Source organism: Zonotrichia albicollis, chromosome 2 (assembly GCF_047830755.1).
Source record: "Zonotrichia albicollis isolate bZonAlb1 chromosome 2, bZonAlb1.hap1, whole genome shotgun sequence".
Lineage (NCBI taxonomy): Eukaryota > Metazoa > Chordata > Aves > Passeriformes > Passerellidae > Zonotrichia > Zonotrichia albicollis.
The window spans coordinates 111,296,007-111,313,177 of record NC_133820.1 but is presented as its reverse complement, the minus strand read 5'-3'; the positions used below and the strand labels follow the sequence as shown (position 1 = coordinate 111,313,177).

The 17,171-nt window shown below is 37.1% G+C and overlaps 1 long non-coding RNA gene across 4 annotated transcripts in view; it reads right to left on the bottom strand.

Annotated features, from left to right (window-relative positions):
- Nucleotides 1-17,171, bottom strand: part of LOC113459977 (uncharacterized) — a 180,898-nt gene that overhangs the window by 140,262 nt on the left and 23,465 nt on the right. The window lies entirely within an intron of this gene.

Here is a 17,171-nt window from a genome sequence, read left to right as displayed (position 1 = left end):
TTCTTCTGAGAGCAGTTGGTGCACTATAGAACATTTTTCTATACTCAGGGACATCTACCACTGTTCTATGTACAAGGCTTTTAGTTGTCCTGCAAATAGACCAGGCTGCTCCAACACAAATTCCTGAAAATAACATGATGGTTCCAGCTCATATCCACATTTTGTTTTGTGATTTGCCACAATATTCTGTAGTTCTATGACTAGTTAAAAAGCTGGTGGCTCCCCATTTTCAAAGACCAGGCCCCCATTTGCCTTTTGTCCAGGTTTCTTGTATATCAGCTATTTTTGAATTATCTTCAATTGTGGCATTTCATTAGTCAGATTTTTTGCAACATAAAGAGGGCTTTATGGTTAAATCCAGTATATTTAAAATACCTAAATTACCCAAGTAAGCTAGTGGTTAAAATCAAAATTGAGACCAAAGTAAAATGTCCAGTTAAAAACTAATTAGAGATAAAATTAATTTCTAGCAAATGATTAAAAATAAAGTTACAAATGCCAGGCAGGCACCATATTTTTAATAGCATCCCACAAAACCTGAGCACAAAAGAACAATCAGGGTGCATGCTTCCACAATCAAGGTGGCATGAAACTCTTCAGCAAAAATACTTCAACTCATTCAAAGTACCATTCCCCTCATATTAAAGGCTTACCTTCGATTTTTTCTTTTCAAAGACACATGGAAAAACCTTGCTATCCGCTGTTCCTATTTTCTTAGACTACAGATTATTGCTGCTGTTTGTATTATGAGCAGCGTCACAAGTACTGTGTCTGCTTTCACCACACAAACACCTGAAAGACAGAGTGTTGCTGAGTTCTGCACACTGGGAAGACCTGATTATTCTTCCTACACAGGGGAAGTTGAAAAAGTCTAGTTGGGAAGGGCGTTTGTGGGCAGGTTCACCTTCTCTTTTATAGTGAATGAGCAGCAAGTAGTTACATAAATATATTTCAAGACATAAGCACTGAGAGCAAGTAAAACATACCTGTCCACAAATATATCTTATCAACTGTTCAAAGACATGAAATATTAAAGCTTGTTAGATGTGAAGGGAAAAATAGACACGGCTGTCCAGGAAAGCAAAACTGTCTCCACCAGATCTCAAGTCAAATGTATGCTAGAATAACAAATTTCATATACAATACAGTGTGACTACAATTTACAACATTTAAAATTTTATGAACTCAGACACTTGTGTTATGTTAAAAAAAGTATTCTCTCCCACATTAAGTTTGTGACGCATGAGCCAAACTGATCCTACCTATATAGAGAAGAGTACAAAATGAAGATTTCTGGGAGAGAGTATCATTTTCCATTTTAGACACTTCCAATATTGAGAAAACTTTTTCTAAAGCTTTTGTAGAGGTGAGAGCAGCTATATTTTTCACCACTGCAATGAAAAATGGTGCCACAATTTCTTTGCAGACAGTTTTGGTAGGATTGACCTAGCCATTGAAGGCCCCTGTTTCAAATGAGACTTTTACAATGACAATTAACTCTACATCCCTCCAAACAAATAATAACATGAAGCTATACAAAAAGTAACTTCATAGGACCAGAAGGACTCTTATCTCACCAGACTTCTGCTGGCTCCCAGGTAACTCAAATAATCAATGCTGCCCTCTCTGTTACAGCTATTTGACATTATGCTCCACAGAATACCACACTAATAGGCAAAATATAACACAGTCTTTATTGACTCATTGGAAAAAAAACTATCACAGAAATCTCTGGGAAAGGAAAAAATGCTACACTCTCTAAAAATTATCATTTTTGTGGAAATTTTAGTTTTCTTCTTTCCTCCCAGTGTCACTAGTTTCCACTTGATAAGTACAGTGACAAACCTTCATTTTCATGGGCATTTAACTCTCAGTTACTGAAAGGATTTATGAAGCATAATTATCTTTTCAAGACATTAAAAGCACAGTAAGATACAGAAGAAAAAGATGACAAATTGAGATGTAAGCAACAGGTTTGTGGGTGGTCTTATCTTTATGTTCTGGCACTAAAATTCAAAGATGAAGAACTTCTGCATAATCTGTTTATCTGATTGATGTTGATAAGACTGTACAACAAAAGAAATTCAGTATTTTCAGCAGGAGTCTATCTTACTTACAGAGTTATATAGCCAATTCTAACAATTTTGTTGTGGTTCATAGAGAATGATTTCTCATGTTGCACTTTGGAAGTGCCTTTAAGATTAAAACAAAAGTTACATTTGCAGAGTCTTTGCCAGGGTCGTTTGGTGAAAGGAGTCAAGATTTATCTGTGAAAAAACTTTGCTGCTAAGATTTAAAACTCCAAGAATTTTTCTAGTATATATTTATTTTTCTGCCAGTCCACCCCCAACCATCCTTCTCTTCAGTGTGATTCCACTGGATAAATATCAGGTCCTCCATCTCAGCACCAGGCACTCTGGAGATGCTCTTGTCCTGCACAGCTGAAGGCTCCTCCCCTTCAGCCTCACGTCACACCTGTTTGCAGGAAGGGTACAAGATGTGAATGCAGCTTTCAGGCTGGGTCCCTGGGCCCACTATAGCAGGGTTTTTTCATCTTTCAGTTGGTAGTCCCTAAGGCAATTCTGATCCTTGAACTATAAATTCCCTAGAAAATTTTGTATTCATAAATCAGTGCAGCATATTAAATTTTCCTTTTCTTTACCACTTCTTATGTAATTCAAAGAACTCTAAGTGGGAAATCATCCCCTTAACCTGCACTGCAATAGAAACTTGTGTGCCTTGCCCATCAGCAGCAGTATAACCTTCAAAAGCAACTCCCTCTTGATTTGGGATCTGTAAAACCTCTGTCTATGGCACTGAAGCTTAGGAGGGATCCATGCATCCCTCTTCCTCATCTTGAAAATAATGAAGCTGCCAAATGCAGCTGAGGATATCAAAGAAACTGTAAGCCTAATGATTTTTATAATTTAACATCTTTGAAGGAAGTCTTTAATATGTGGCATTACTTTGTAGAGAGAGTTCTGCATGTCTGTGAGATAACATATTTGACTAAAATTGGCAATGATCACGTCTCTATCTGTATATCAGTAGACAGACACCCTAGTGATTAATTCTCTTTTTATCACATCTTTAGTTGTCTAATCTGTTCTCAGCACAGATTAATTTGTGTCTTTCAGGGGATATTCAAATAGTTTGTGTCCTTTAGAAGTCCTTCAGAATGGTCACCATCAACAAAAAGTTGTTGGGTTCCCCCTAAAATGTTAACTTATCTAGATAACCAGATCAAAGAACTTTCTATCAACAGTGAAATCTTGTATTCCAGCCCTGAATGGGAAAGAAAAACATTGAACCTTGGTTCAAGACAGTATCAAGCTTCATCCACTAATTTATTTGAAAAGGATGTTGTGTTATAACACAGATATGCAGTAAGATACATTGAAATTACTGAAAAGCTGAAGAACTTCTGATTTTACAAAGCAGCTATTACACTTTTTGTTCTGAGATCTACACAGTTCAATTTCTGAGCCACTAAGAGAAATCTTTGACCCACAAGTTATATGACTGATTTTTATGATTAATACTAGGCTCTGAGAACCTCTATTAGATAGAATTCAGTTGGTGCTCAAGCTTTGTGAAACAACTGAGGCCTTTAAGTGATACATTAATCTATGTGGCTTGTTTGTTGATGATCAGCAGCTTACAATGATCCCAAATTTACCACTGTAGAAGGCTATAGTAATGGGACAGAATATGAAACTTGAGCAAAACACAAGATTTCTACTTGAACTGGTACATGATAATTCTCAAAATATACTGGATAAACCATTTCTCCCCATTTGTTAAAGCCTTTCTGGGTTTTATAAAACAAATAGTCCTCCATTTGTGGATGCACAGGATGTAGATACCCAGGTGAGAGCAACAGGGAGGAAGAAGACTGCTGAGAAGAGGAGAAGCAGCAGCTCCAGGCCCTGGAGCAGAGATTCCCCTGAAGCCTGTTCAGATCCCACACCACAGCAAAGGGAAAATGGGAAGAAAAAGGAGCAGCAGAGAAGAACAATTATGAACTGACCATAACCCCACCTTTTCCCCTGCTAAACAACAGAGCTGGGTGCAGAGGAGTTGAAAATAGAGAGGTGAGACTAGGAAAAGCAGAAGGAAAGGTGGTACTTTAACACCCACCTCTTTGTTTCTCACCACCTGAATCTCTTTTACAGGGTAATGAGTTCTTTTCCCCAAGATAAGTCGGTTTTGCCAACAACAATGACTGGTGAGCAATCTCTCTGAGCTTTCTCATCCTGTTTCTCTGCTGCATCCTGCTAAGGTCAGGAGGAGCTGAGGGGAGGAATGAGCAGCTGCTTTGAAGTTGACTATTAGCCAGGGTTAACCCACCACACTGGGAGCAGACACATTTAGGGGAGAAATCAGCTATGGCAAAAGACATTCTGAGCAGCACATATATATGCATAGAAATAGGGATAATTCTTGTGATTTGGAAGGCAGAGTTCTATTTCTTTTGGGTTCTGGTTTGGGTTTTTTCCTGACACATTTAGATTTTAGACTCAAATTACACACACAGATTTCATTCCATCACAAATTAAAAATCTAAACACACCATTTACATTAAAATGTATTTCCATAAAAAGACAAAGCTGAATTTTGCCTGTGACCAATCACTATCCAAACTAATCTTCTCTCAGTCCTGTTTCATTTGCCTAATTTTAGCTTTAGTTAATTTAATACTGAAAAATCATGTGGGCACAATAGTTTTCACATTATAGGCCTATCATGGAGTTCATTTAAGGTAACTCTCAACAGACACAACTTTCAGTGAAACTGCGGGCAATTTACATAGCTTTGCTGTCACTTCTACAATTAGAAGTTTGTGGATCCAATCTGGTTTTCAGGAGGTTAACATAAAGAAAGTCAAACTGCAAGTTGCTACATCAGTCATTCTGACTTTGTAGACATAATCAGTTCATCAATGTCTGCTTAAGATTTTGATCCCTGAAGACACTGTGAAAGTTGACTGCAAATAAAACAATCCTGAAGTTTGTTAGAAACTGATCTGGAATACTTGCAATATGTGAAAGCTGTTCCAAAAGCCCATCATTTCATACACAGTATAATAACCACAGGCATGTTATCAGTATCCTTAAGGGACATAACAGCTAGGACATGTAAACACAGGAATAGATTAATTTTTGTTCAGGCCCAAAGCCAAAAGTTAATTCTTCAAAAGAAGCTGCTGTGAAAGTACATAACCTCCCGGGAAAAATTAGGGATACTGAAGTGCATTCAGTCATTAGAAAAGGCCAAATGTCTATGGTTTGACAATAAATAAACTTGTTTCTTATTTCTACCCAAGTAGTTAGAATACAGTCTGATGCATTCAATTAAATTCCTCCTTACCAAACTACAGACTACATAAACAGTTACTAGCCAATCTCTAATTATAGGTGAGAAAGCTGAGATTAAACAAATTCCAGTACAGCACTACATATTCAGGAATACTTATTCTGACTGGTTCTCCCACAAGCTCTCAGTGACCATGCTCTTCAGAGTACAGTTTCATTACAGTTTCATTAATCATTACTAGTTTATGACTGAAATCAACAAAAACTGCTGCACTAAGAAATAGCAATTTCCTGGTTCTAACATAACACCTGGGAGTGATACTCTGAAAGGAGAAAATAATTTGAGGTTTGCAATGCTATAAGTAATCCCATGTGCAACTACAGCAAATGTTGGTGTTGCAAAATACTTCAAAACACTCATGGATAAAATATTTTCTTCTTTGTTTCTACATCTATGAAACACACAAACAGCTGTTTCTTTCAGTATCAAGATAGATTAACATGGCTTTTTTCAAAATAGAAGAACTGGGAAAACTAAAGTAAAGGACAAGGAAATCAGAGGATTGACTACTAAGATAATCAGACACCCCTAACTTAGGCAAGGTATCAATTTCTTCATCCTGCAGATCATGGTGTTTGATAAAAAAAACAGGCTGCAAAAATACAAGTATCACTTAAGTTCTTAAGAGATGTGTTCTACAGCCTCTTGTAGCCACCCATAGAAAGTTTATTGCAAAAACCTGCAGGACACCATACAAGTTATGGACATCAAAACAAATATACATTTCTGCCTCAGGCAAAGAAACTTCCATTTTACAAAACTGTAAAATGTAGATAAATAATTTAATACTTTGCTATTACAAAAAAAATCAATAAAAGCAATTAAGAAATATTTTCGAAAGACAGCAATCACCTTCAGCTACTCTGTCGCAGCCAAGTTATGGCACAACACTTTTTCAAATTAAGCAGCCAACAAAGACTACCTCCACACCTGCTGTCATTTTAAACTGTTAGCCAACAGTCCACTTCTCTACTACTAAACACAAAAGTCTGTTAGATCCTACATTCCTCCTGTTTAAAAAAAATTTAGAAGGAGGTAAGAAAATTGGTAATTAAAAAAAAACCTGAATGTTCTCTACATTTAAATTGAAATGTCTTTTAGAACAATTTCAGTTTGAAAAAACAAAGTGTGTCAGGGCTACAGTTAGTCCATTCGCTAATACTTTCTTAATTTTATTATTTCATTCGAGAAACAAAATAGCTACAGAAAAGATTAATGGAGCCTGGTAGAGAAGAAAACTGGAATTGGAAGCTGGCAGCACAGAAGATTCTTAAAAGCAATTTTATGGTCATCTTTCATTTTCTTTAATTTTTCTTCAGTCAGCTGTGAAAGTTCTTTTTTGTATACATTCAGCAGAAACAAGGAGTCTAAGTCACCATCCACAGTTCATTGCATTAAAATTGCTACTAACAGGTGTATTTTAAAAAATAATATTCCACATTTCTTTGTGTCCAAAGGTACCCTTTTTCTGAAAGCTGTTATTTTTAAATGAAAGAGATCCCTGCAATTTTATATGATATCTTAGCTGTATTTATGACAGGAAAATAGGAAAAAAGATAAAAATAGTGTTTATAGTATTTCTCTGAAAGGTCTGAAAGTCCTAGAAGTTTGTTTTCTTGCAACAATAGGAGATGCAGTTATTAAAGTAATTAACATTTTCTTGAAGTAGTTTTCCAGATTTCCCAACAACTTTCCCTGAAGTAATGTATCCTGTCAAAAACTGTGGTATTATTATGCTTCTAATATGCTTTTAATGTATGTGTTAATGTTACACATACACACACACACATATATATATATATATATAAAATTTTTGAATTATATATGTATAATGGGCATAAAACTGAATAGATCTAGATCTTGCAGAAGATGTGGACATGGTTCTGTGATTCTTTTTCTAGGTGGCCCTGCTTGAGTGGAGGGTTTTGACTGCATGATCTTCAGAAGTCTCCTCTAACCCCAACCCTTCTGTAAAGCTGAATGCATTTTACATAAATTGTCGTGTGACATACCATCCAGATTTGATAATATTCAACTGCATCCATAATCTACAGAAGACATTTACCCAGACTTGACAGACACACACTGCAATCTTATTGAACACCAGCAAGTTTCAAACAAATCAAATCAGAAAGGAAATAAAATGTAGATTAGTAGGTACAGTCATAGCTTTGAATACTACCACTCAATTTCACCATTGTTTCACTCACCCATTCTTATTTTTACAGTTTCTCTCACTAAAAGCTTTACATATATTTTGTGATCCAGAAATTTCTTTCTAATCTCCAGCCTAAGCAAGAAAGCTCAGTTTCCTATCAAGCCATGTTTCAATATGTTGAACTCCATTAAACCTTTGGTTGTCTAATATTGTGAATTAATGATGCAGTGTATGCTTTTCAGATTACCATATTTAATGGTTTTCCTCTCCCCTGCCCACCCAGTTTCACATTATAAAATGTCATGAATCACCTAAATTTAAAAAACTGGTCAAAACACTTGAAAGTTACCAGGAAGAGGAGAGACCAAGATAGCATGACTCTGTAAAATAGGCTTCTTTTGAGAGCCATAATGAAATCAAAAATTTAAGGATCAACTTCATCGCTATGCCAAACTCAATTAGAAGCATATCAATGTGAATAAAGTACATAACACTACTGGGTTTTTATATAGCTAACTCACACATCAAAAGAACTGGAACAACAACTTTTTCTGACCTCTATGCTTAAAAAAAAAAACCAAGGTCTGTGTTTTTGTTTGCATTCACCATGTATAAGAAAGGAGTAATATGTAAAAACCTAATTTGAATTCTGGAAAACTATGATAGAGTTACTGTTCATTAGTAAATTTTTCTTAAATTTAACAGCTTAAATATGCTGTAAAATATTAGGATCTTGATAAAAACCACTCAGAAGGCCTTCACTGTCAATGCATATATTTTATTTTAACCTGTTTCACATTACTCAATAATGAGCAGCCTAGAAAATATTCCAGTAAATCCTGGATTTCAGAAAGTATAGATATTGGAATATTTGTTGTGTTCCTATGCCAAATGTTATTTCAGCATATCTTCCTGTCAGCTTACTTTAATAAAATAATAACGAATTTGAGAGGAACAAGAAAGTTAGAAACACAAGGAAATAAGTGAAAAGAAGCTATTTTCTCTAGCTCTCCTTCAAATAATGAAAATGTGGTCACAACAATGAAATCAGGCCAAATACTGAAGATATCAAAGCAGATCAGGTCCTTCCAAGCGTATATTAGAGGCATCACTGAGGAAAAAAATTCTGAATGGTAGTACTTTTTTACAGAATTTTGTGCACTAAGGGTAACTGCCTGGTATTGGAAACCAGAATTAGCCATGCAAGTGAAGACTCTTTCCTTCACCTCCACATAATTCTAGGACGGTGGGACAGCCAAACCCAGCCTTGGGTTTGGAAGCCCATGGCATGGAATGTATATGAGGCAGATCAGAAATTTCTGACCCAACTAGTTAACATCCTACATCTCAAACCAGTCTAACATCCCTGGCGTGTTTGACGAACTGCTAAAACCATAAAAACATGGAAAATTCATTTTGCAAGGGACCTCTGAAGATCATTGAGTTCAAACCTCTGCTCAAACCAGGGTCAGTTAAGAGACAAACTTTTCCACAAGACAGCACTATTCTTGGCAAGTTCTGGCAATTCTGCACTGACTAAAAGAGTTTCTCTGCATTGTCAGTATTTCTACTTGCACATTTTTCATGAAAAGTCTGAAAATGTTTCTGGTTCTATATAAGCATGAAAACCAAATGAAACAAAACCACAGAGCTAAGGAAGCTTGGCACAAAAAAGGAAAGGGAGGAAGGAGGGAAGTGCTAGAGCAATCTTAATTCAAGTCCATTGTTTCAAGAAGCTGAAAGCATCATGGATGACTCTGTTCTTATTCATGTGATCCACCAGTTTGAGATACTTACATAACAGCATCTCTCCCAGCATGGTGTAGCACAAGTGATTGGCAAGAATTGTTTTATCTCACTGTAAAATGAACAAAAGTACCAGTTCATTTGCACCTGCAGAGCTATTCAGAGGGACCCTACCTCAGAAAAATAATGGCAGAAGTATGTTTACCCCTCATGTAAAAAAAAATTAAAAAGAAGTGGGCTATACTTAGCTCACAAACTTTGACCTGTCCACAGGCTGCTGTGAGTAACATTTCCTTGGATACTAATCATCTGTCCCAAAACTGCAGGAAAACCCATTAAAGCCACCCATCACCACGAGGCTTCACACATAATCACAATAAAATGCAAAGAACCCATATTCTTAAAATACATTTTTAATTACTTCATATTTGTGAAAATGGAGCTCAGACGAGATTCTCAGCATCAAAGTTATAGCACATTTTAAGCAGAGAATTAGTGTGCCAAGTTTCCCATTTGGGAGTGGCTGAAAATCATTATTCTGCTAGCAGACTTTTTGGTTTAGTCCCATCTCTCTTCCCTACTTCCCCCCCCACACCGTTTTTTGTTTTGAGAATGCAGAATAAATAAGATCATTTGTTTTAATTAAAATGTAGTGTGCTCTGTGCACAGGATAAGAGTGATGCATCACCTTAGTGCTCAAAACAGGGCATTTCTCTTTGCGCCAGAAGTGGGCTATGAGTCAGCTGTACAAAAATGAATGTTAAGCCTTTCAGAAGGAATTCCATTTGCAAAAAACTTGACAGATAAATGAAGTCTAAAGAAGATTAAAATATGTCCCTCTCTAAAAATCAAAGGTTAAATGCAAATATCTTCTATTATTTTGTTGAGGCAACCCATTGTCAGACATATTTTGGGGTTTTACCTTTTTCCATTATAAATGACACTGGTTTAGAACTTGATATGAAATTCCCTATACTTCCTTCTCTACTTCCAAAATGAACTTTCTTATGCTTAACAGACAACGGGTAAAACAGCAGCCTTTTTTTGGATTTATTCAACTTTTATCATGTGTACTCTCATTTACATGTTGAGTGAATTATTCAACCACTGATCTCATCTTTCTCCATGAGGTATTACTGAGATGCATAGTTCACTTGCTAACTAGAATTTCCTGATCTAAAATCTTCTTGCTATATTGAGCTGAGTAAAAGTAATGGTGCTGCAACTGTTCTGTAGATTTCTCTCAAGAGTTCAAGCCTAATGCCTGTTGCTTTATTTAACTGTCACATAGCTAACAATCCTTCTCCACACAAGGTGCTGAATTTTGCAGACGTGCTTTTCTTCCCCCACCTCTGATCTGTTTCCAGCCAACTTTTCTAATGCTGTTATAATATACAGTACTGCACAGCTATAATTTAGATTCTTTTTACAGCTCTTTTCTGCCCTTGTTCTGGTCAAAGGTCCCATGGCTTTTTTAGAGAACATGAGTATTGTCAAGTTTTATTCAAATATCAACTTAATTTATTTTTAAAACCCCACAGTTTACAAATCTTTTCCTTCCATGAGTTCCAGTCAGTTGTCACTTCCCACTTCACTGTTGCAAGTTAATGCATTGCAACTATGCTGTTCCACCCTCTGAGGCATTTGAAGTTCAGGTTTTGTTCAAAAAAATGGAAGCACCAGTTAAGTGGAGCCTTTTTTATCCACCTCTCGGATAATTTCAGGATATCAATGACCTTTTGATTGCAAACACTGATATCCAATACAGTAAAACTGATGTTATGACCAGTATGTGTACATGTTCCTACACACACACTTTGGAGCAAGATGGTCACTTAGGTCTTATTTACCTCATTGATTATGGTAGCGGATGGTACTCTGCAAAACAATTAAAATACCAGTACTAGTCACCAGGGCCTGTTATAGAGTTGTACAAAAATAATTCCTTGCTATTTTTGTCCTACAATTCTTTATTTGCTGGCAAAACCCTTCTATACAGCAAAATCAATACAGTAGTTACTTTCTTCAGCATCCAGACAAGAAACCTGTATTTTCAACCTTCAGCCACAGTTAAAGGTATTTAAAAGTTTGTCTGCTTATTTCAGCAATATCACAGCAGTTCCAATTAGAGATGTCTCCTTTAGCCATATATTCTGCCTCACAAAACCCCCCCATGTTCTAACATCATCTCAGTCTGAACAAAGCTGCTCATCTAATTAGTGTCTCCTGCCCTCCTATGTAATTAATGTTCTAATTACACTTGACTAGTCTGTATGGAGGAGAAAATCACAAGCATGTGAAACTGTCACATATGTTGCCTTTTATATTCTAGGTTACATGAGTAACAGCCACAAAGGTAACAACAGAATGGAAGAGGTATCAGTAAAGCCTTGATTTAGCCTTTGAGATTGATTTGGATATTAGGTAAGATGGAGCTGCCAAAAATCAGAATTCTCCAATTTGTAAAGTGCACAAAATTAAACCTAAGGAAGGCTATTTCTATTGAAGTAGTACATTGATTGCCATTTTGTTCTGACAATCTAGAGTTAGCTTTCCTATTTTCACAGGAACTTCTCCCAGCAAGTGTATTATTTCGTACCAAGAAGAAAAATTATAGGAACATTTAAGAAGTTGTGGGCTTGACTTCATATTACTTATAAAATACACTCTTTTTCTCTAACCAATCTATCTGTTACTGAATTTACTTTGGCTAAAGCTTGAGCTTCCTAACTACTTAAATGTAATCAATGAGCTAAATGTAATTCCAATAAAAACAAGAAAATAAGAAATAACTGTGTAGTACCTCCTCTTTAACCCCACCACCCATGTGAGCATGTCCCATGTCCATTTAAAACACAAGATGAGTTCATTCTCACTGAAATAAATAACGGCTAAAAGAGAACTCAGCCTAATTCAGACAAGAATTATTTTTAAAAAGTATTTACATTAAGAATAAATGGGGAATGTACAGTGTATTATGCTGATATTAAAAAAAGTATTTGAGAGTTTGAGTCAAGACCAGGAGTCAAACCCCTAATGTCATCCAATTCTTCCAGAACTTTACAAAATGTCAAGATAATGCTCAGCATCAGGCTCCAGCATCCCTTTCAAATGGGCAGCAAGTAGTTATAGTTCCTTATTGGTATACATTCACAAGTTTGGTCAATTCAACACAGTTGACCAACAGCTACTCTGTCAGTTCCTCTAAACTTTCCTTGGGAAGCTAATCCAGATTCACAAAGAACCATCAAGAAACAAATTGAGATGATTGCTTTTACCAGCATATAAACTATCTGACCTATTTTAAATTTTGTTCACTTCATTGTAATACCATTATCTGGTAGCTTATGACTTAAATATTTCATAATTTATTATTTGCTCCTTCTTAATTCAGGCCAAATACAATCCATCAGAGATACAGATTTTTTTTGATCCATTCTGTCTTTTCTGAAACTCACATGACTGTGAAAACAAGTAGACAGTTTATGTGTCAGGGAAGATTGTCTGGGAAATAAATTAATCATTTAGAAACACTCAAAGAGCTTTGTAAAATTCTCATCAAAAACTCAAGAAGTCAAGAAATCATCCCCGATCCCTAAAAAATTGTCTCAAAGGGTAATTTCCCCAGACTGCCCCAGCCCAGCCTGATTGAGGGCAGTTGACAGACACCTGGTGTAACTCTGACCTCCTTATCACAGGAGCTCCATGCACAAGATGCTTGTTTCACCCAGAGCAAGCATGTTTTGAAAAGAACCAGTCTTCATTTTGTAGTTAAAGTGGATGTGGATGTCCAGCACTAATTTCAAACTGGACAAAGTAGCTCAGTGTGCAAGGCAGCACTGATCCCTAGCCAGAGAGCTCTCACAGCAAGGCTTTTTCTTAATTTGTATTTTTACTCACTGGTTTTGGCTAACTGTTTGATCCATCTTGCCACTGTTCCAGTGTGTTCCTAGTACCTGCTGCATGATTGGCTTGTGCAGCACTGAGTAGTTCATTGCCATGAACAGGATATCCAGGAGGCAACTTCATTATACAAATTATCAAATGAAATATAAGTGGCTTTTCAACACCCTTCTTGGTCAAGGTCAAATGTTCAGGTCAGGAAGACTGTGAAGCCTTGAAAAAAAATTCCCTGTGATATTGTGTCTCATTAAGTCTTACCACACATATCTAGCTACTCTTTTGCAAAAAAGTTAAACAGCAATACAATATATTTGAATACACTTGTTTCATTTATTGTTTAAAAACAATAAATATGTCCCTATCTACTCTCTGTATGCAGAAACAGGAATTATTGGCATAGTTAGGAAAGCCTTTGGTTTCATTTTACAAAGATGATGTAACTGGCTGTTATACACCAATCTGGAACTTTCTCAAAAAACTGGCCCTTTTCATGTTTCTTTCTCATGCCCCATAGTCTTCTAAGTTGTTAAATGATAACTAACAAAACTATGCTGTTGAATTATTAACCAAGCCATAGCTTTCCTTGTTTCATGATTAATTTACTTCATACTTTCAAGTGAACTTGTGCCTGGTTTCCAAATACTGCAGAATGGTTGCAAATCTAACCTAACAGAAACAAGCTTTGCATCAACAAAGCTTAGTGACTTATTTTTTGTTACTGTTTTAAACTAGATTTGATAAAACAGGAAAAATTTGCCTGCATGATTTGCTTTCTGCATGAATGGTTTTAAAAAATATACAAATGATGGATCAAAAGTTACAGAACTAATCAACCACATTTCCTAAAACAGATGAAGTTTCACAATGCTTCAGTGGCAAGACAATATTTCAAAAATCAAGTGAAGATGAGAGCCATTTACTTAAAAATTTTCCACTGCCAACTTCAAAGTTAACTCATAGCAATACAGGAAGAAAAAAAAAAAAAAAACAACAAAAAAAGAACTATCATGATTCTACTGCAGGCACATTTGAACCTGCCGGCACAAAAAGTATTGATTTCAACTGAACTAAATTTCATTCTTTCCTTGGTTTTTTATTACTCCACTTTGAGATTATCCAGGGAATACATGTTGATACCTACCATATTTCTGAAATACTTTATCTTGAATTAGAAGCAGAATCAAATTTTTCAAAAACTGGACTGGATCCAAGAATTTATGTCAAAAAAAATGAAATGTTTTAGATTTTAGCATTCAAGTACTTGATTTCGAGTGAACAAAAGCTAACTAGCTTCACAGGTCTGCCTAATATGTGAAGTTTAGAAACAGAACCAAGGGCTTCCTTTAGGCAAAGTGGGACTCATGCTACTGAAGCAATTCCTCAATACATAGGATCTAAGCAAAGTGTTCTTTTGCCACTTGCTGCAGGACTGAGAACTGGAACACATTTCTCTAAGATGAGGGAAAGGATACAAAAGTTATTTAAAGACTGGGTCCTAAGGAAAGATTACTGAGAAGATTGGACTATTGATCTAATTCTCCTCCTTGCCTCCCACTAACCTGATCTCTCCAACAATTTTGTTCTCATTAGGAAATTTCAGCATCATTCATCAGAGAAGAGACAAGAGGCAAACACTACTTGTTCTGAGAAAATTTGCTTCTGTGCAGAGGACACAAGGCCTGTCATTGCTTCTAATGAGGGAATAACTAGATCTCTGAGCTCTGTTTTTAAGTCTGGCTGACTCAGTTGAGTAACCAAAACATGCATACACCTTTGAAACAGCTATTGCATGAGCTGTGACCTGCTCATCCTCCCTAGCAGCAGAAAGAGACATGAGGACACCCTCACATGCATGCATATGAAAGGAAGAAGGGGTAGGGAGAAAGCACACACTTATTTAAAGACTGTCAGTGTACTGGTCTGCAGATCTCCCAGCTTGTGCCCAAACCATCCACCAACTCCCAGTGTAGTGAAGTTCCCTCGCTAAAGAAGAAGGTCAGACCAAAATTCCAAGGGTCACTCAGGAAGACGTGCCTAGCCCTGTGTAAGAGTGAGCCAGCAGGAGCTTTAGCCAAATGCAATAGCCCAAATGGCTCAATCAGCCATCCAGCTGGCTCTCAAACACCTTTGAATGAACTGGACCCATGCTAACCCAGGGATTGCAATACTCATGATGAATATTGAATGGGAATGAATGATTGCACCTTGATTGCTGCGTCCAGTTCTGGCCTCCCAGTTTGGGAAGGATGTTGAGACACTTGAGCATGTCCAGAGGAGGCAATAAGGCTGGTGAAGGGCTTGGAACACAACTTCTGTGAGGAATGGCTGAGGGAGCTGGGGGTGCATAGCCTGAAGAAAAGGAGGCTTACGGAGACCTTATCACACTCTACAACTTCCTGAAGGGTTGTTGTAGTCATGAGGAGGCTGGTCTCTTCTTGTAGGAAATCACTGACACAACAAGAGGACAAAATCTTAAGTTGTGCCAGGGGAAGCTTAAGTTGACATCAGAAAAAAATTCTTCACTGAAATAGTAATTGGACACTGGAATCATCTGCCCAGGGAGGTAGTGGAGTCACTGTCCCTAGATGCGTTAAAAACAAGACTGGATGTGGCATTCAGTGCTATGGTTTATTTGATGAGGAAGTGTTAGGTCATAAGTTGGACTTTGATGATCTCAAAGGTCTTTTCCAACTAATTCATTCACCTTCCTGAAGGGTGGCTGTGGTGAGCTGGGGGTCGGTTTCTTTCTCTGGGCAACAACAGACAGAACAAGAGAACAGAGTCTCAAGCTGCGCCAAGGGATATACAGGCTAGAATTAAGGAGGAAGTTTTTCACAGAAAGAGTGGTCAAATACTGGAATCATCTGCTCAGGGAGGTGGTGGAGTCACCATCCCTCGATGTGTTTAAAAAAAGACTGGATGAGGCACTTGGGGCCATGATCTAGTTGAGGTGTTAGAACATGGGTTGGACTCGATGATCTTAAAGGTCTCTTCCAACCTAGAAATTCTGTGATTCTGTGATTCCGTGAGTCTGTGATTCTGTTATTCTGTGATCATGGAATCCTCTTTCCAGGCATGATAATACCATTTCCCTGTGTGGGGAACCACCAGTACCTAGAGAAACCCAGAAACTTCTAATAGCTCTTGATGATCTGCTGTGGGTGGGACCTCTAAGATACTCACTCCAGGAGTAACTACTATACTTTATTCTCTACTGAGCTTTTAAGTCAAGAGCCCCTTTTTATTAATACACATAAATCCAAAGACTATAGTAATAAATGCAAGCTTTTCATCCACTGCTTGGGGTCTGCTCGTAACAAAAGACAGAGAGTGAAGAAAAACAGAAAGCAAGCAGGTCCAAACCTACCCGTAGATTCATATTCTTATATTTTATTTTCTGACAAATTTGACTCCGAAATTATTAATGTCATGATTTCTTGTGTGTCTCATTGGGAACATGGACCCAAGCCTCCATGCTTGCAGGCTCAGCCTAAGAGATACAAAGCATACAGATACATACCAGCTGAAGTCCTTTCCCCAGACCAATATCAACCTTGCACTCCAGCTGTATGTGTGGCTCTTACTCATAGGCAAAAGCCATACACTGAAGAGTAGGTGATGAGGGTATATTGAAGATTATTGGAAGCTAATATATAGGCAGTTGGGCCCACGGATTAGCTGATAGTCACGCTCTTTACTGCACAGTTGATTTAAGCCATGCCTTGCAATCAATCCACGTCTCTTGTACCAGCTCATGGCAGCAATGCATTTTCAAGGAAAAATGGTGGCAAGTCCTATATATGTAACAGAGAAGTCTATTCATCCATGGTATTCTATTTTCAACAGTTGCTTCATACCCAAGTACTTTAAACTATACACTGGTGCTACTTCAAAATCTCTGGGATTAAAGCCATGAACTAAAGGCTTATTCAAGTCATGTTGAAACATAACAGGCTGTGAGTCTGAACACAGTCTGACAACTAGTCTA